This window comes from Rhinolophus sinicus, chromosome 18 (genome assembly GCF_057876585.1).
Source record: "Rhinolophus sinicus isolate RSI-liver-muscle chromosome 18, RSI-T2T, whole genome shotgun sequence".
In the NCBI taxonomy this organism is placed as follows: Eukaryota; Metazoa; Chordata; class Mammalia; order Chiroptera; family Rhinolophidae; genus Rhinolophus; species Rhinolophus sinicus.
Genome location: NC_142518.1, coordinates 55584683 through 55605395, shown reverse-complemented (window position 1 = coordinate 55605395; position 20713 = coordinate 55584683).

Sequence of the window (20713 nt, the reverse complement as noted above, 5' to 3'; positions counted from 1 at the left end):
GAAAATATCAATGATTTCTATATTAATACTAAAGTCACAAGTACTGCTAACACCACTGTGCTTTGTTTCCTACTTTCATAATTAAAGGGAATGCTAAGTTTCAAAAAAAAAGTACAGATACTATTAAGTATATTAATTTGCTAGAGATGCCATAACAACATACCAGACGAGGTGGCTCAACACAGAAAAAATTTTTTTTTCCCCAAAATTCAGTAGATTAGAAGCCCAAGCTCAAGGTTTCAGCTTGTTTCATGTCTTCTGAGGCCTCTCTCTTTGGCTCGCAAATGGCTGCCTTATTACTAGTTCCTCATATGGTCATCCCTCTATCTGTATGTTGTCTGTGCCCATATTTTCTGTACTTATAAGGACATCAGTAATATTGGATCAGGACACATTTTACCTTATGAACTCCTTTTTCCTTAATTACCTCATTAAAGTCAATATCTCCAAATACAGTCACATTCTGAGGTACTGAGGACTAGAAAGTCAACATATGAAGTATGAAAACATAATTCAGCCCATAACACTAAGTATTAGAAGTTCAAGTGCATAAAGCCATCTGCTAGCAGAAGTTCTTGCTCAAGGAAAGCTGTCTTTTGTTATATTTGGGACTTCAACTCATTGGATGATGCCCACCCACATTATGGAGGGCAGTTTTCTTTACTCAGTCAACCAATTTAAATGTTATATCATCAAAAAACACCCTTAGAGAAACATCTAGAACAATATTTGACCAAATACCTAGGCACCATGACTCAGTCAGTTAACACATAAAATTAACAATCACACTGCCATATTTTTTATTATAAGCTCTTAACTTTCAATATATGGTGAATCTCTATGTGCCCTTTTAGAACCCTAATATTGTTTATTTCTTTATCTCTGTCTCTCTGTTTCCTTCTCTCTCTCTCATCATTTTTAACAGAGGTTTCTCAATTTTCTCTTTTCAAAGACCAAATTTTTGCTGTATTACCCCTATCTGTTTTAGTTTCATTTTTTTATTTGTTAATATCTTTTCATTTTCCTGTCTGTTTTCTTTCTTGCACATATGGTTCTTTTCCTTATATTTTTATGTTATATATTTAGATCATTTCTACTCAGCTATTTTTTAAAATTTTGTAAGCATTTATAAAAATTTATATAACATTATACTTGCATTCTATGTTTTATAAGTAGTACTAATATTTTTATACAGCTCTACTTATTATATCATTTCAGAATAATTATTTAGAAATGTCATGTATGAAATGCAAATTTGTGAGTTAAACATACTTTGTTGTATGTAATTGAAATAAAATACATTGTACATAAACTACAATTTGACTGTATTATATGTATTTATGTTTGAAACCAAACTAATCACTGAATTTAGTAAAGATTGTGGATTAAAATCAGCATGCAAAATTCAATTGTGTTTCTACACATTAAAAATGAACAATCTAAAAATAAAATTAAGAAAATAATTCAGTTTACAACAATATCAAAAGAATAAAATACATTGGAATAAAAATAATCAAGGAAGCAAAAGACTTATGCACTGAGAACTACAAAACATTGCTGAAATTGAAGAAAAATGGAAACGCATCACTTATTCATGGATTGGAAATCAATACTGTTAAAACATTAAAACTACCCAAAGTGATCTACAGTTTCAATGGAATCCCCATCAAAATCTAGATGACATTTTATATAAAAATAGAAAAATAATTCTCAAATTCATATGTGACTTCTATGAATCTTGAAGAGGAAAGACAACCTTGAAAAATAACAAAGTTTCAGGGCTCAAAACTAACTATAAAAGTTTAGTAATCATAATAGTGTGGTACTTTCATAAAGATGGATACATGAAGCTGGTCCCTTTCCTTACACCATGTACAAAAAATTAACTCAAAATGGATTAAACCTAATGTAAGAGCTAAAACTAAAAAACTCTAAGAGGAAAACACAGGGGTAAATCTTTATGACATTGGATTCACAATGATTTCCTCATATGATGCCAAAAGGACAGGCAAGAAAAAGGAAAAAATATCTCCACAGCCTCTCCAACACTTGTTATTATTTGTCTTGTTGATGATAGCCATTCTAACTGGTTTGAGGTGATATCTTATTGTGGTTTTTATTTGCATTTCTCTGACGATTAGTGATCTTGAACATTTTTTCATATGTCTATTGGCCATTTGTATATCTTCTTTGGAACAATGTCTATTCAGCTCATCTGCTCATTTTTTAATTGAATTGTTTGTTTTTTTATGTTGTTATTGAGTTGTATGAGTTCCTTATATATTTTGGATATTAACCCCTTATCAAAGGCATTGTTTGCAAAAATCTCCCATTCGGTTGGTTGCCTCTTTATTTTGTCTCTTTCTTCTTCCATCCATGTCATTTCCATGTTTCTATCTTCAATGTCACTGATTCTTTCCTCCATCTGGTCAACTCTACTACCTAAGCTGGCTATTTCTTTCTTAATTTCTTCCATTGAGTTCTTAATCTCCAGAAATTCTATTTGGTCCTTTTTTAAAATTTCAATCTCTTTCGTAAAATGCTCATGTTTTTCTTTGATTGTGTTTCTGAGTTCATTAAATTGCCTTTCTGTGTTTTCTTGCATCTCGTTTAGTTTTTCAAGAACTGCAATCTTGAATTTTCTGTCATTTAAGTCACATATTTCCATGACTTTAAGTTCCTTTTCTGGAGACTTTTCACTTTCTTTCTGAGCTGTCTTGTTGCCTTGGTTATTCATGGCAATTACTGATTTATTATTTCTCTTCCTAGACATCTACAGGAGTGGCTTCTGCAACAGGTTGATAGGAGGAGGTCTTTCGTTTTCCAGTACTTGTTGGTAGAATGTTTTATTTTCTCTCCGACTGCAGCCTTTTTTTCTCTCTCACACGGTAGTGCTATGTTTTCTCTGCACTATTCCAGCTTCTCACACAATGGGGGGATTCCCTGGGAGACAGGCTTCTCCTCTGTTAATAGTTCGCCTGGGTCACAGGGCACAGTGTCCGTGAGGGTATGTGGAGAGCTTTTGAAGTTCCAAAGCTCTTCCTGCACCAGATTCAGAGGCCGTATGTTTCAGCAGTTCTGTTTACTCCTGCAGGGATCCGCCCAGATAGGTGGGGCCAGGGGCGGGATGAATTGTGTGACGTGGCCCAGAGCAATGGCGGTGACCACCACTCCGGCGGGTACTTCTTCCACAGCTCCATCCCCTTTGCCAGAACTAGTTGGGCTGTGAATCTGTGTCTGCAGACCACAGTTCTCAGAACAGCAAATATTCTGTTCTTTTGATCTGACACTGCTGCTGTTCCGCTTCTAGCACTGGGACGGTGGGGGTGGGGCGAGCTCTGGGTAGGTAGGGAGAAGGCGGCTAGTCTCAGTGCCTAAGGCTTCCATTCTCTGTGGCAGTGAGGGCTTAAACTACCGTTTTCAGCCTTCTTTCCTCAGTCTTTTCTCCGAGGTCTCTGCCGTGAGCGTTGGGTTCAGCCATGTTATATGCTGTCCCCTCAGCCCTGTGAGCCATAAATGGAGCCCTAGCAGTCCAAGTTCTTCCCTCTCCCGCAGCTGCAGTAGTTCTGGGATGCAGCGAGCTTGGAGCACTGAGCTAGGTCTGCATACTGCGCCTGCGTGTCTGCGTGTCTGCACTTCTCCCTTCCTCCTCCCCTGCTCACGCGATTTGCCCACCTTTAGGTGAATTTAGTAGTGGGCCTCTTCATCTTGCCTGTGTGCTGTGCAGGGAGTCCTTTGTGGCGTTATAGTTGTTCGATTAGTTGTAAATTTCGGGTAGATTTACAGAGGCTCACCTTACGCCGCCATTTTGATAATGTCTCCTGCTCAATTCCATTTATATAAAAAAAGAAACAGTCACAATTAATTTATGGTGCTAGAAATCAGGAAATTTTAAACTTTGGAGAGGAAGGTGGCAGTTTCTTGGGTCCCAGTAATGTCATATTGCCTTACATGGGTGGTGGTTACATTGGTGTGTTAGGGGTGAGGAACTGTATACTTTCTATTCACATATTACACTTCAATAAAAATGATTCTTTAAAATAAACATGGGAGAATAAAAACAAAATGAAAAGCACCAGGGTTGATGTCAAATGTATCTTCACTTTTGCACCAGTGTCTCTTGACTTTTTAGTTTAAACCTTAACGATATCCATTAACATCATTATTTGTATTTTCTCAAACTTTGGTTTTACTCTGCTTTACTTCAGTTTCTGATCATTACTACCCTTGACTCACTTTTTGTCAGACTCAGTGTCATTTGAACTGAATGCACACTCTAGTTTGAGGCTTCTGTTTGGGTGTTGAATACTGATGCTAACCCCTCCTTGCTGCTCAGAGTAGAAAAGAAAACGTTTTTTGTTTTTTTTTTTAAACTGTTGTGTTTTTACAAACACATGAAAATCTAACTACAACCAATTAATATGGGCAGAGTAATATGAAAATAAAATGTTCTGCTACAAACAAATCAATAGTATTTGTAAATAATTATCTTATAAATATAATATCAATAACTTATCCTCTTTCAGTAACAACACTCATTTCTGTGATCATTAAAGTACTTTTAGTTAATCAATCTCTAAGGCAGCTTTCCCCAACCTATATATGTTTCTAACATTTACTAAAAGATTTTTGGAGGAGTAAAAACTATGTGTGGTGGGGAGCATTCTATACTCAATTAAGCTTTGAGAATGTTGTTAAACTAATTAAAATGCTACAGGCAAATATTCTAAAGCTTATTTGAAAACAGAATTCTTTTGTAAACAGAAGCTTTTTAACCTGTTTCCTGCTCCCCTAACCCCACCTCCACCCTTTAGAGGGCCTCAGTAACACGTTGGCATAAAAATAAATATATTCAACTTTGTTTAGCCTATTATTTACCAAGCTTATATGACTGCATAATCTTGTGTTTATGCCTAGGGCACCTATTAGTATCCACAAACATGTGTTCCCTGGAAGAAAGTTTGGGAAGTGCTATTTCAGCTCTTCTCTCTCTGAATAGTGAAACAGTAATTGAACTAATAAAAGAGATGAGGGAATTAATCTATCTCCACAGCAGGCATGAATGGAAGGATTTCTCATGTATGATGCTGAAGAGAAAGTGCTTTTGAGCTCTATAGTGCAGCAATGTGAAATACTGTCTTCATATTAACTATATGCCTGGATGTTCCCTGGGCAAGCGGAAAATAAAATTAGAAATGCTGTTCCATAGGTCTTTGAGGATTTAAGGAGGCTTTTCACAGGCTTCTGATTGAAGATACCCCTTATGACTACTAAACATGTCTAAAATCATCCACACTAGGTGGTATGATCACAGCTGAAGCTGCTTTGATTACAGCCTATGTAACAATAAGAAAAAGCAGGAAAAAATCCTTTGTGTAACAATTTTGAATTTTCTTTTTTTTTTTAATCAAAGTTTATTGGGGTGATAATTGTTAGTAAAGTTACATAGATTTCAGGTGTACACTTTATATTTTCAAATCTATTTGGTTGTTTGATGTCTTAAGTGGCAAATTGTGATTAATATTTTACCCAACCATTTTCAACTGGTTGTCTGGTGATTAGTCCATAAAGTTGAGTATTCATTAGTATGTTTTTAAATTTAGGCCTTCTAGTTTCTAAAGTCAAGACATTTGGAACTCACTTTTCGGGAGGTTGTGGGGTAGTAAAAACATAAGGCCTTGTATAGTAGAAAAAAAGAAGAAAACTTCTGCCCAATCATCTTCCATTCAATGCTGGAATGCAAGTATTATTATTTACAATATATACTCTCCATATAGGGCCTGAAGTCTAATTTTCTATTATGTTTTACCTGCTTTTCATATAGCAGCATTCTACATATGTTAAGAAAAATTAAAATTGGTTAACATTATTTTGTCCATTGGGGTAAAATGTTAAATATTAGTACAGGGTATAATTCTGGTACAGACAATATGACATTAATTTAGTTCTTCAGGCTTTTTTCCATAAGTACAACTATAAACTCTAGAAATAATGTAAGAAGCAAGAAAATAGACTCCAAATGTGATAAGAAGAAGGAATAATGGTTTGGTGTCTGAGGACAGGAAGAAACACATAGCATTAGGGACCTAGCCACAACAAGTGTCCTTGTCCTGGCAGCATCTTTGTCACCATGTGCCTGACACTCCCCTCCCTAACAAATATTAAAATGGCAGTGTGACACTAGTAAGACAGATTCTATCATGACAAGCTGGCCCAACAAACATCTCCACACAGGACCAAGATTCCCCTTCCCCACAGAGAAACACCGAAGTGGACAGTGGATTACTTTAGAGGCTTCCCTACTACAACAACTACCCAACCCAGGAATTGCTCTCTGTTCACATCAGGCAAGGACGTGACGGGGATCAGGACATACTATCCCAAAATATGGCACTTTGGCATATTGAATATTGAATATTTTAAATTGAGAAAACAGCAGAAGAAGGAAGGTCACTCTGACTGCCCTATTCCCTAGAAACAGGTCGTAAAACCCTCACTTGAGAGGTGCCCTCCCTATACCATGATGAAAAGAGCATCCTTATCTCTAAACATAAAAGGACAATGAGAAAAATTTGAACAAAGGTCTTGCTAAGCTTCTCCCAGTTTACTACACTGACCTCATACTCCTTGCCCAAATATTTTTCTCCATGACTGTCTACTCTTCATCAAATCTAGCATAACAATACTCAGACTTAACCATTCCTTTGGGTCATCACTTCCTTATGAAGACTCCCGTGTAATATGAAACTTAAATTACATTAATTTGTATATCTTTCTCATGTTAATCTGTCTTTGTCAGTTTCATTTTCAGAGACAAACAGGGACCCTAAGAGAATAAAAGAAAACATTTTCCTTCCCTATAGGGGATTGCACCACAACAAAAACCTGACCAGAGAAGATTCTTTGTCCTAAAAGGCTGCAAACTTCTTACCCACACTAAGAGCTAGTAAAGCAGCCCAGGATGGGGAAACTCCTTCAGTTTTCTCAAACAACACCAGCAAAGACCATGAGGATACAGAGTGGTGTCAGATAAACCAAACAGACCAAAATAACGCTGCAAATCTGAAAATTATGTTGTCACTGGAACTACAGACCACAAATATAAGCTAGGACCTACAGGTTAAATGTAAATAAGATAACTGTTTGCTAAAATTGAAACTTAAATAAGAACCAGAAACTTTTTCCATAATAGGCAAAATGGTCAAGCTACAATTTTTAAAAAAATTTGGACATACCAAGAACCAAGAAAATCACAATTTTAATGGGAAAAGACAACTAACACCAATACCATGATGAATCAAATGTCAGAATTATCTGACAAGAATTTTGAAACAGTTATCATAAAAATGCTCCAAAATCCATGACAAATTCTCTTTAAGAAAACCAAAAAAGTAAAAATACTGGCAAAGAAATAAAAGTTATACAAATACATAACTTTTAAAATTCAAAAATATGGAAAAAAAGCAATTCATTTCTAAAAAACTAGAATGAGATTTTTTTGTAACACTGTGTATTTGGGTATATTTTTCTTAACTCTGCCAAAAATACTCTGTTTTTGTTTTTTGTTTTTTTCTGGTGAGAGATATATGGGAATTCTATTTACTGTCTGCTCAATTTTTCTGTAAACTTAAAGGAAGATTTAAACAGAAAGACAGATAGAGATATAACACTCCATTCACCAATAAAGAATACACATATTTTCAAGTAATCATAAAGCATTCACCAACGCAGAACAACTTGGGACATAAAACAAAAAACAAATTTTAAAGTTAAAATATAGTATGTTCTCTGACAATAATGAAATCAAACTAGATTTTAATACCAGAAAGACAATAGAAAAAAAATTAAACACTTGGAAATTAAATGACACATTTTTAAATAATTTATCTGTTGAAGAGGTAATCTCAAATGAAAAACATATATAAAAGTGATTTCAATGAAAATACAATATATCAAAATGTGTTGGATGCAGCCAAATTCATGCTGAGAGACAAATTTATCTCACAAATGCTTAATGGAGTATTTTCCGACATCAAAAGCCAATTCTCTGTGGGCACTAACTTAGAGTCCTACAAGTCGTTTAATTCTGACACCAGCTACCTGGAATTAGTGCAGACCCCACAGGTTAAGGGCTCAGTCCCACAAGACTGCCCTCAGATGCCAGTCACTGGTTGTCACTGGCAGTTCTGACTGACTGGCTATAAATTGAAGGTTACCATGACCCCCTTCCTAGGTTTAATAATTTGCTAGAATGACTCATAGAATTCAGGAAAATACTTTACTTATATTTATCAGTTTATTACACAGGATACAACTTAGGAATAGCCTGATCAAGAAGATATGTTGGGAGGCTGGCCGGGTGGCTCAGGCAGTTAGAGCTCCATGCTCCTAACTCCGAAGGCTGCCGGTTTGATTCCCACATGGGCCAGTGGGCTCTCAACCACAAGGTTGCCGGTTCAACTCCTCGAGTCCTGCAAGGGATGGTGGGCTGTGCCCCCTGCAACTAGAAACAGGATCTGAACCTGGAGATGAGCTGCTCCCTCCACAACTAAGACTGAAAAGACAACAACTTGAAGCTAAACGGCACCCTCCACAACTAAGATTGAAAGAACAACCTGACTTGGAAAAAAGGCCTGGAAGTACACACTGTTCCCCAATAGAGTCCTGTTCCCCTCCCCCAATAAAATCTTTAAAAAAAAAAAAGAAGAAGAAGACATGCTGGACAAACAATTGGAGGGAGGTATGCATGGAGCTTCCATAACTTCTCTGGAAATGCAATCCTCCCAGCACTTTGATATGTTCAAAAACCCAGAAAGTCATCAAATCATCTTCTTCAAGAGTTTTTATAAAGTATAATCTACAGTCCCTCCCCAACCTTCTTGCAAGTCAGTGGATAGAACTGAAAGATCCAGCCCTCTAAACATTTGGTCTTTCCAGTGACACCATCTTGAGGTTATCGAGGGGGTCCTACTTTAAATAACTGCATTAGCATAAACTCAGATGTGATCTAAAGGGACTCATTATGAATAATAAAAAGACACTCCTATCACTTAGGAAATTCTGAGGTTTTTAGAGCTCTGTGCCAGGAACCAGAAACCCTAGGATGCAAGGATGGTTCAACATATGCAAATTAATTAATGTGATACATCACATTAATAGAATAAAAGAATAATATCATTATCTAAATAGACACAGAAAAAGCACTTGACAAAATTCACCATCTGTTCATGATAAAAACTTTTAACAAATTAGGGATAGAGGGAACATAACTCAACATAATAAATAACACATGTGATAAGCCCACAGTTAACATACTCAAGAGTGAAAAGAAAATATTTTCTTCTAAGATCAGAAACAATACAAGGGTGCCCACTCTCACCATTCATATTCAATATAGTACTGGAAGTCTTAGCCAAAGCAAACAGAAAAAGGACAAAAAAAATAAGTAAATAAAAGGCTTCAGAATTGTAAAGGAAGAAGAAAAATTATCTCTATTTGCATATGACATAATTTTATATATACAAAATTTTAAAGACTCAATCAAAAAAAATACTAGAACTAATCAACAAATTCAGTAAAGATGCAGGATACAAAATTAGCTTATGAAAGTCACTAGTGTTTCTATAACACTAAACAAATTTTCTGACAAAGAAATGAAGAAATCAATCTCATTTACAATAACATCAAAAATAATAAAATATTTAGGAATAAATTTAACCAAAAATGTGAAAGATCTCTACTCTAAAACTATGACTCTGTTGAAAAAATTGAAAAGACACCAATAAATGAAAAAGTATCCCATATTCATTGGAAGAATTAACATTGTTAAAATGTCATTATTAATCAAAGCCATCTGTAGATTGGATGTAATCCCTATTAAGATACCAATGGCATTTTCACAGAAATGGAGCAAAGATTACTAAAATTTATAAGCATAAATAGTCAATGAAATTTTCAATGAATAGTCAATGAAATTTTGGGGATAAAAACAAAGAAAAAGACATCACACTCCTGATTTCAAGCTATGCCATAAAGCTATAGTAATTAAAAGAGTATGGTACTAATATAAAAACAGATAAATAGACCAACAAAACAGAATTGAGAGCACAGAAATAAACCCAAGCATATCCAGCCAACTAACATTTGACACAGGAGCCAATAGTACTCAATGGGGAAAAGACAGTCTCTTCATTAAATGGTGCTGGAGAAACTGGATATTTACATGTAAAAGATTGATATTTAGCCCCTATCTTACACCACTCACAAAAATTAACTCAAACTGAATTAAAGACTTGCACAGAAGAACTGAAACCATAAAACTTCTAGAAGAAAACAGAAGAAAAATTCCTTGACATGGATCTAGATCACATTTTTTTAAAATCACACCTAATATATAAGTAACAAAATAAAAAAAATAATGAGACTACATTAAACAAAAAGGTTTCTGCACAACAACAGAAACAATTAACAGTGAAAAGACAAGCTATGATATGGGAAAAATATTTGCAAATCATGTATCTGATAAGAAGTTAATATGTAAATAACGCATACAACTCAATAGCCAAAAGTAATAATAATCCAATTTTTAATGTATTTTTAATCTAATTAATTTTCTCTTTATTTTTATTGAGGAATATTGGATAACAGTGGTTTTTGTCCAGGACCCATCAGCTCCAAGTCAAGTCATTGTTTTCAATATAGTTGTGGAGGGTGCAGCAGCTCACTGGCCCATGTAGAAATCGAACCGGTGACCTTGATGTTATGAGCACTGCTCTCTAAACAACTGACCCAACTGGCTGCCCCCTAATAACTGAATTTTTAAAGTGGACAAAGGACCTGAAATAGACATTTTTCCAAAGAAGATATTTGAATGGCTAACAGGTACATGAAAAGATGTTCAAAATCACTAGTCATTAGGGAAATGTAAATTAAACACACAATGAGATATCACCTTATGTTTGTTAGAATGGCCATCATCAAAAAACAAGAAATGCCATCATGGATATAAAGAAAAGGGAACCCTTTTTCACTGTTTGTGGGAATACAAATTGGACAGTCACTATGGAAAACAGTATGAAAGTTCCTAAAAACATAAAAACTAAGCAGAACAGTAGCAATGTCAGATCAAAAGAATGGAATATTTGCAATTCTGAGAACTCTGGCCCAGAGCCACGGGCTCACAGCCCACCTAGTTCCGGTGAGGGGAGGGAGCCCAGGATGCAGTAAGGGCTGTGCTGGTGGTCGCTGCCATTGCTCACAGCCACCTCTCACAACCCACCCTGCCCCCAACCCCACCTATAGGGTGGATCCCTGCAGGGGTAAACAGAGCCGCTGAAACATACAAGACCTGAATCTGGTGCAGGAAGAGCTTCAGAACTTCAGAAGCTTTCCACATCCCCCAACGTAGGTGGTACACTGAGATCGAGGCAACCTGCTCACAGAGGAGAAGCCCACCTTCTAGGGAATTCCCCCATTGTGTGAGAAGCCAAAACAGTGCAGAGAAAATATAACACTACAGCATCGGAGAATTAAAGGCTGCAGTTGGAAAGAAAATAAAGCGTCCTACCAACACCTACTGAAAAGCAAAGGAAAGAACTCTTCCTAGCAACCTGTTGCAGAACCCACTCCTGTAGATGCCTAGGAAGAGAAATAATAATTCACTAATTGTCATGGATAACCAAGTTAACAAGGCAGCTCAGAAAGAAAATGACAAGTCTCCAGAAAACGAACTTAAAGACTTGGAAATATGTGACTTAAATGACTAAGAATTCAAGATTGCAGTTCTGAAAAAAACTCAACGAGATGCAAGAAAACACAGACAGGCAGATTAATGAACTCAGAAACACAATCAAAGAACAAAATGAACATTTTACCAAAGATATTGAAATTTTAAAAAAGAACCAAATAGAATTTCTGAAGATTAAGAACTCAATAAAAGAAATGAAAACTGAAATAGCCAGCTTATGCAATAGAGCTGACCAGATAGAGGAAAGAATCAGTGACATCGAAGATAGAAATCTGGAAATGACACAGATGGAAGAAGAGAGAGACTTGAGACTTTAAAGAAATGAAAGAACTCTACAAGAGCTTTCTAACTCCATCAGAAAGAGCAATATAAGAATAATGGGCATACCAGAAGGAGAAGAAAGAGAGAAGGGAGCAGAGAGTATATTAAAAAAATAGTCGAAGAGAACTTCCCAAACTTGTGGAAAGAACTGGATCCTCGAATCCAAGAAGCAAATAGAACAACTAATTATCTCAACCACAACACGCCTTCTCCAAGGCACATTGGATTGAAACTCTCAAAAATTAATGACAAAGAAATAATCCTAAAGGCAGCCAGGGAAAAGAAGACAGTAACCTACAAAGGAAAGCCTATTAGATTATCAGCAGATTTCTCAGCAGACACTCTACAAGCCAGGAGGGAGTAAAATCAAGTATTCAAACTATTGAAAAAGAGAAATTATGAGCCAAGAATAATATACCCAGCAAAGATAATCTTTAGATATGAAGGAGGAGTAAAGACCTTTTCAGACATACAGATGCTGAGGGAATTTTCTAACACCTGACATGCACTACAAGAAATACTAAAGGAGGCTATTGGACCTGAAACAAATAAAAGAATACAAAACCATGAGAAGTATTATAAACAGACAGAAGCGGGAAATGGCAACCTCTACACCAAATAAGACACTATACACTTAAACATAACATACATGGTAAAGAAGAGAAAAAGAAAAACACTTAAAGAGAAAGAAGAAAAAGACAGCTTGATACTGCAGTGCAGGCATAAACTCACAGCATAAATAGGGATAATTTGGAACAACAAAAACATAAAATGGGGGGAGAGTAAAGGTCTGCACTGGCATAAGAGAATGGAGAAAGTAAGCATGCTGAAGAAAACTAAATACTCTAAATATGAAACTTTTTTTTACATAATGATAACCACTCAAAAAGAAAAAAAAAATCCAGAAATGAAATATATATAACATAATAAAAGAAGAAACAGAGGGGGAAATCACAGAATACCATCAAATCATAGAATTTGTTGCTGAAATAATACAATACCAGATCATAGAATTTGTTGCTGAAATAATAGACAGCAACAAAAAGGCAAAGAAACAATGGAGACACAGTCTTACCAGAAAACCAAAGATAGAATGATAGGAAATATTCACATATCAATAATCACCCTAAATGTAAATGGACTGAACTCACCAATAAAAAGGCACAGAGTAGCAGATTGGATCAAAAAACTAAACCCAACCATATGCTGTCTCCAAGAGACACATCTCAGCTACAAGGACAAGCATAAACTCAAAGTGAAAGGGTGGAAATTGACACTCCAAGCAAATGGTATCCAGAGAAAATCAGGTGTAGCCATACTGATATCAGATGAAACAGACTTCAGGGTGAAAAAGGTAACAAGAGACAAAGATGGACATTTCATAATGGTAAAGGGGATATACAGCAAGAAGACATAACAGTCATCAATATTTATGCCCCCAATCAGAGAGTACCGAAATGTACTAAACAACTACTAACAGAAATAAACGAAAAAATTGACCAAAACACAATTATAGTAGGGCACTTAAGTACGTCATTGACAGCTATGGATAAATCATCCAAACAGAAAATAAAGAAACATCAGCCCTAAATGACACATTAGATGAAATGGACATCATTGACATTTATAGAGCACTTCATCCTAGAACATCAGACTATACATTATTTTCTAGTGTATATGGAACATTCTCAAGGATAGACTATATATTGGGACATAAAACTAGCCCCAGCAAATTTAAGAAGATTGGGGCGGCCCAGTGGCTCAAACAGTTGGAGCACAGTGCTCCTAACGCCGAAGGCCGCCAGTTCAATTCCCACATGGGCCAGTGGGCTCTGCCCTCTATAACTAAGACTGTGAACAATGGCTCTCCCTGGAGCTAGGCTGCTGTGAACAGCCAGAGGTCAGTGTGAGCTGCTATGAGCTGCCGTGGGCTGCTGTGAGCTGCTGTGGGCTGCTGTGTGCTGATATGTGCTACCAAGAACAGCTGATGGCCGTGCTGGCTGTCAGCCGTGAGTGGCCTGCAGCCATCGTGAGCAGCCGACAAACAACCGGCAACTGACTGCCTCAGCCAGGGCGAGCGCAAGGCTCATAATACCAGCATGGGCCAGGGAGCTGCACCCTACAACTAGACAGAGAAACAATGGCTTAAAAAAATCTTGGGGGTGGGAGGGTGGGGGAGCAGGAGTAAAAAAAAAAAAAAAAAAAAAAAATTAAGAAGATTGAAAACATCCCAAGCATATTCTCTGATAACAAGGATTTGAAATTGGATATCAACTACAAAGATAAAGCAGGAAAAACCACAAATATGTGGAGATTAAACGACATACTTTTAAAGAACAACTAGGTCAAAGAAGAAATAAGAGAGATCAAAATACACATAGAAACAAATGAGAATGAAAATATATCCTACCAAAATTTTGGGGATGCAGCGAAAGCAGTTTCAAGAGGGAAATTTATATCATTACAGGCTTACCTCAAGAAACAAGAAAAATCCCAGATAAACAACCTCACGTTACACCTTAAAGAACTAGTAAAAGAAAAACAAATGAAATCCAAAGTCAACAAAAGGAAGGAAATAATAAAAATCAGAGCAGAACTAAATGAAACAGAGAACAATATGGTATTGGCAGAGGGATTAGACACACAGATCAATGGAATAGAATAGAGAACCCAGAAAGAGTTGCACAAATATGCTCAACTGATTTTTGACATATGTACAAAGCAACTCATTGAAGGAAGGACAGCCCTTTCTTTCCTTCCTTTTTTTTTCTAATTAAAATGTATTGGGGTGACAACGATCAACAAAACTACATTGGTTTCAAGTGTACAATTCTATAATACATCATCTGCATATTGCATTATTTGTTCACTACCCAGAGTCATTTCTCCTTCAATCACCATATATTTGACCCCATTTACCCTCTTCTACCAGCCCTTTCAACAAATAATTCTAAACCAATTGAATATCCATAGGAGAAAAAAAATGAACCTTAACCTAAACTTTACCCCTTATAAAAATATCCATTCAAAATGGATTATGGACCTAAATATAAAATATAATTTTTTAAAATTTTATAAAATAAAAAGTAAAATATATTTGGCTATTCAAAGTGTTTTTAAATTTTCCACCAAAATTACATGAAAGAAAAAAAATGGTAAATTGGACATTGTTCAAATTAAAACTAAAACTTTTCTCTTTGAAACTCCGTATGAAGAGGAAGAAAAAAGTTACAGACTGGGAGAAAATATTGCAAATCACAAATCTAACAAATAACTAGTATCTAGAGTGTATAAATTACTCTCAAAACTCAACATTAAGAAAGCAAATAATTCTATTAGAAAACTTCCTGAGCATCTGAATACACATATCTTCTACATGGGTCTACAGATTGCCACATCTGTGCTATCTGTGCTACAGATGACCAAATCAAACTATGTACAACAGCATTAACCATCACTTCCACCAATTCTCTTTACCTTAACAAAAACCTTTAATGCTCAAGTTAATGTTTAGGCTTCCTAAAACAATTAGCTGGAACATCATCCAAAACTAGTCAGTTTAAATATTGTAAGGGCACAAAGAAGACGGCTCAGAATATAGTCCAGGGTGGCTGATCTATTAATGTTGCTGAATTTGTTACAACTAAACGTGTTTGGAACTCTGCTACTTTGGTTTCCATAGTACCATGAGGTATTTTATGTGTCTTTATTTGAAGAATTCAAGCCCATCTCCCAGTAGTTAATTTTTAACTAAAGGCAGTAACAAATGATGTTTCTTGTAAACTTGTTATTTTAGAGTAGTTTTGAAAAATTGTAAGATTCCCATATACACTGCATCCAGTTTCCCCTATAAGTCACATCTTATATTAGTATGATACATTAATTAGAACTAATGAATGAGTATTGATATATAATTATTAACTAAAGTCCATACTATATTCAGATTACCTTAGTTTTTACCTAATGTCCTTTCACTACATTAGAATCCCAAACATGATACATTTGTTACTCATGTCTCCTTAGGCTTGATTTAGCTGTGACAGTTAATCAGATTTCCCTTGTTTTTGATTATCTTAACAGTTCTGAGGCATTCTAGCTAGTTTTTTTAGAATGCTCCCTCAATTGGGATTTGTTTGATGTTTTTCTTATTATTAGACTGACTTGTTTGGGAGGAAGATCATAAAGGTAAATGTCTCTCTCATATGATATCAAGATTATATCCTATCAATACTCTTATTAATATGATTTATTAATATTGATGCTAATTTGGTCACCTGGCTGAGGTAGTGTTTCTTTGTCAGGTTTCTCCAACGTAAGATTACTTTTTAGTTTTCCTTCCTAAACTGTATTCTTTGGAAGGAAGTCACAAAACAAAGCCACACTTAAAGAGTGAATAATTATACTCAACATTCTTAAAGGCAAAATATCTAAACAAATTATTTGTAATTCTTCTACACAGGAGATTTGTAGATTTGTCTACTCTCCCTCATTTAATTATGTATTTATTGTTAATATCTGCTTGAATTTATGGATATTTATTTTATACTTTTGGCTATAACGCAATACTATATTATTTTGTTCAGTCTATCACCATTAAGTATGATGTTTTCTATCAGTTTTTATATATGTTTTATTAGGTAAATCAAAATTAGTTTTTCTTATGCATGGATGTTGAATACTGTGAAATGCTTTTACTGCATCTATTGATATAAGCATGTGATTTTTTTTATTCAGCCTATTAATATAATAAATTACACTGATTTCACGAATATGAAACCAGAGTTGTATTCCTGTGATTAACCTCATTTGGTTGCAGTCTATTATCCTTTGTATAGTTTGCTTATTTTGATTTGCTAATATTTTTAAATGATTGTTTCATGTATGGTCATGAGGCATTATGTGTGTAGTCTTTGTGTGTTGTGTCATTGTTTTGTTTTGGTATTTGCAAAATACTGGGATCATAAAATGAGTTCAGAAATGTTTCCTTCTGTTTTGCTTTTGTTTTTGTTTTTGTTTTCTGGAAGACTAGACAGAATTAGTATTATGTCTTCCTGAAATGTTTGGTAGAATTCACCAGTAAAAACATCTGAGCTTGGTATTTTCTTTTGTGGAAGATTTTAACTAATAATTCAATTTCTTAATAAATATAGGGCTATTGAACTTCTTGCCTTCTCTTTGAGTGAGTTGTTGGTACATTGTATCTTTTAAAGAGTAGGTCAATTCTATCTTAGTTGTTGAGTTTATGGGCATAGACATGCTGTAGTGTTCCCTTTTCAGCCTTTTAATGTCAGTGGGTTCATTAGTAATACTTCTTCCTTACTCCTAATTGTAATAATTTGTGTCTTCTTTCCTTTTGTCTAATTAGCCTACCTAGAGGCTTACCGATTTTATTGATCTTTGCAAAAAAAAAAAAAAAAAAAAAGGTTTTTGGGTTTGACTGATTTTTCCTAAATTAAAAATCAGTCTTTTTTATTTCACTGATTTTCTCAATTGTTTATTATTCCTTCTTTCCACTTGTTTAAGTTTAATTTGATCTTATTTCTTAAAAACTAATCTTGATTTAGGATTGTTTTTCTAAAAAATACATTTAATTTTTATCAATGTCCTTTGAAGCATTCTCTTTGTGTAATTTTTGTTTTAAATTTGCTAAGGTTTGCTTTATGGCCTAGAATGTAGTCTGTCTTGGTGAGCGTTCCAGTTGCACTAGATAAGAATGTGCATTCTACTGTTACTGGATGGACTACTTTGTAAGTGCCAATTAAGTCAAATTAGTACTGATAGTACTGACATGGGAAAGCCCCCTCACTATAGGAATTTTAAGCCTCCTTTTCCCCAGTTTCTTACCTCCCGAGCCTCTGGTCTTAATCAGTTTTCAAACCAGTTTCTTAATCCTAAACTAAAGATTGCTCCTAGCCTAAATCACAGAATGTCTCTCACCCCTACTTCAAATAACTACTTAAAAGCCTGGGACTTAAGCTTGTTAACTGTAATCATTGTAGCCCAACACTCCTCCAGGCCTTTCCATACCTGACCCCTGGGTAAAATAAGATAATTGGGCTTCTAGTCCTATTCCTGGAGCCAGCACTTTTAATTTATTAACTCATATCTGTATCTCCTCATCTAGGGGCCATTGGGATATGAATTATGTCCTAGTGAGGCTTCCAGTGCACCTTGATCCAGGCAGATATGTGTCATGCGGGGTCTCTGGTCCCACTCCCCACATAAGAACGCACGATACGGTGAGGCCAAAAAGGAACACCCACAGAGCCATAGATAGGGGATTCATACCACTATATTCTCACTGGCGGCTGGATTGGAGACACAGGAAGCAGGAGCCACACGATCCGCAATCCGTCATCTGCTTCTCTGCCTGCCTGCCAACCAACCAATCAACCAACCAACCCCTTGCTAATTGCAATTCGCCCTTGCTAGCTCAGCCATGGCAGTTATATCAGTGGCCAATGGCTAACCAGTAACAGCTGATGGCCACCCAGCCACAGGGGATGGACATCTGATTACAGCTGATAGCCATCTAATAACTGAGCCAGCACCTTTCCACATGCGGCTGAAAGCCTAGAAACTGCTCTCTGGGACTCTGTCCCCAAAATATGAGACCCCCTTTTTTCAAATTTAAGATCAGATAAGGTGAGGGTTTTGTGAATCCCCAGTAGGTAGGGATATCTGTGGGGACAGAGCCAGGAGTGCAGTTTCCAGGCTCTTGGCCTCACATGGAAAGGTGCTGGCTCAGATAGTAAATGGCCATCAACTGTGATTGGATGGCCATCAGCTGTGGCTAGTTGGCCATCAGCTATAACCAGTGAGCCATTGGCCACTAATATAACTGCTCTGGCTACGCTAGCAGAAAAAACAGGGACTAGCAAGAAGATGGTGGCGGAGCTAGCAACAGCAGATTGCAGTTAGCAAGCGAAGTTGGTTGGCAGAGAAACGGACGGCGGGTTGTGGATAGTGTGGCTCCTGCTTCTGTGTCTCCAACTGTGGGGACAGAGTCCCAGAGAGCAGTTTCCAGGCTCTCGGCCTCACGTGGAAAGGTGCTGGCTCGGGTAGTAGATGGCCGTCAGCTGTGGCTAGTTGGCCGTCAGCTGTAACCAGTTAGCCAATTAGCCACTGATATAACTGCTACACTGGTTGGTCAGTGGGTTGGCAGGCAGGTTGCAGGTCATGTGGCTCCTGCCTCCAGTGAGACTATAGTGCCTCCAGTGAGACTATAGAGGTATGACTCCCCTATCTATGGCTCCATAGGTGTTCCTTTTTGGCCTCCCCATATCCTGTGTTCTTATGTGGGGAGTGGGACAGGAGGCCCCACAGGCCGCCCCGCACGACAAATGGCGCAGCGAGCAGGGTCTCCTGCATGATACCAACCCAGCCACCAGCGAGACTATAGTGGTATGACTCTCCTATCCATGGCTCTGTGGATGTTCCTTTTTGGCCTCACCATATCCTGCGTTCTTATGCGGGGAACGGGAGCTGAGACCCCGCATGACACCCTGCGTGACAATGTCTCTACCCTCCTTCTCGGCTTGAAGCAAATACAGAAGAAGAGACCCTCCATCCCTCAACTCCCCACAGAGATTTATGGGGGTCATGTCTCTCAGGAAAAATAAGGCAGGCAGTTAGAAACAGCATGCCTGCACATCCAACACAATCTACGGGGAGCGCCATCTGTAGACCTCCCAAAATTCTTCCCTTATCTCCCCTACCCATTAATTACTGTGAGAACCTAACTAAATTAAATTGGTCGTTCACACCTGCACAATAGTGGTTACAACGACCTCCTTCTCACATTAGCCTCATTATACCATCATTATAATATCATACATATGCCCAGAAGTTCATTAATATCATTATAGCAGACTGAACTCGGGGAAGGGACATGCGCATCTAAGAGGATGAGGTAATAGCCCCTTATCAATCACAGGTGTCAATCAAGTGGTCCCGCCCCAGACGGGAACAGCCCATCCCAAAGAAAAACTAAAACCTCCAGACTTCCACTGACAAAAGGTCCTTGAGTCCCTTTTCTTTGTGCTCTGCTTTCTCCCAACTCTTTGGAATGCACTATCTCTTCTAATAAACTTCTCTTTCACCACTTTACCTCTATGTCTCATTCAATTCTTTGCTTAAGAGGCCAAGAACCTGGACATTGCACCAAAACCAGCCCATCCTCTGGTAACATAGTAGCAGCCAAGATTCCCACCTTTCATGCAGGAGGCCTGGGTTCAACCCCATGTTGTGGGAACCTGGCCCAAACTCATACCGCCCAGAGAAGGAACCCCCTCTCCAGTAACAGTACTGTTTGAATCATCTCCATTCTTATTGTTTTCTGCCTGCTGTTATCAATCACTGACAAAGGGCTTTCAAATCTTCAAGTATAGTAGTGGATTTGTCTATTTCTTCTTTCAATTCTATCAGTCTGTGCCTCATGTATCTTAATGTTCTTTTGTTAAGTAGATAGACTTATAGGATTGTTATATCTTGGAGAATTAATCCATTTTTCATTATGTAATGTGCATTTGTATTCCTAACACTCTTCTTTCTTCTGAAGGCTGCTTTGTCTGAAATTAATATAGCTTCTTCAGCTTTCTTTCAATTTGCATTTGCATAACATATCTTTCTCCAGCCTTTTATTTA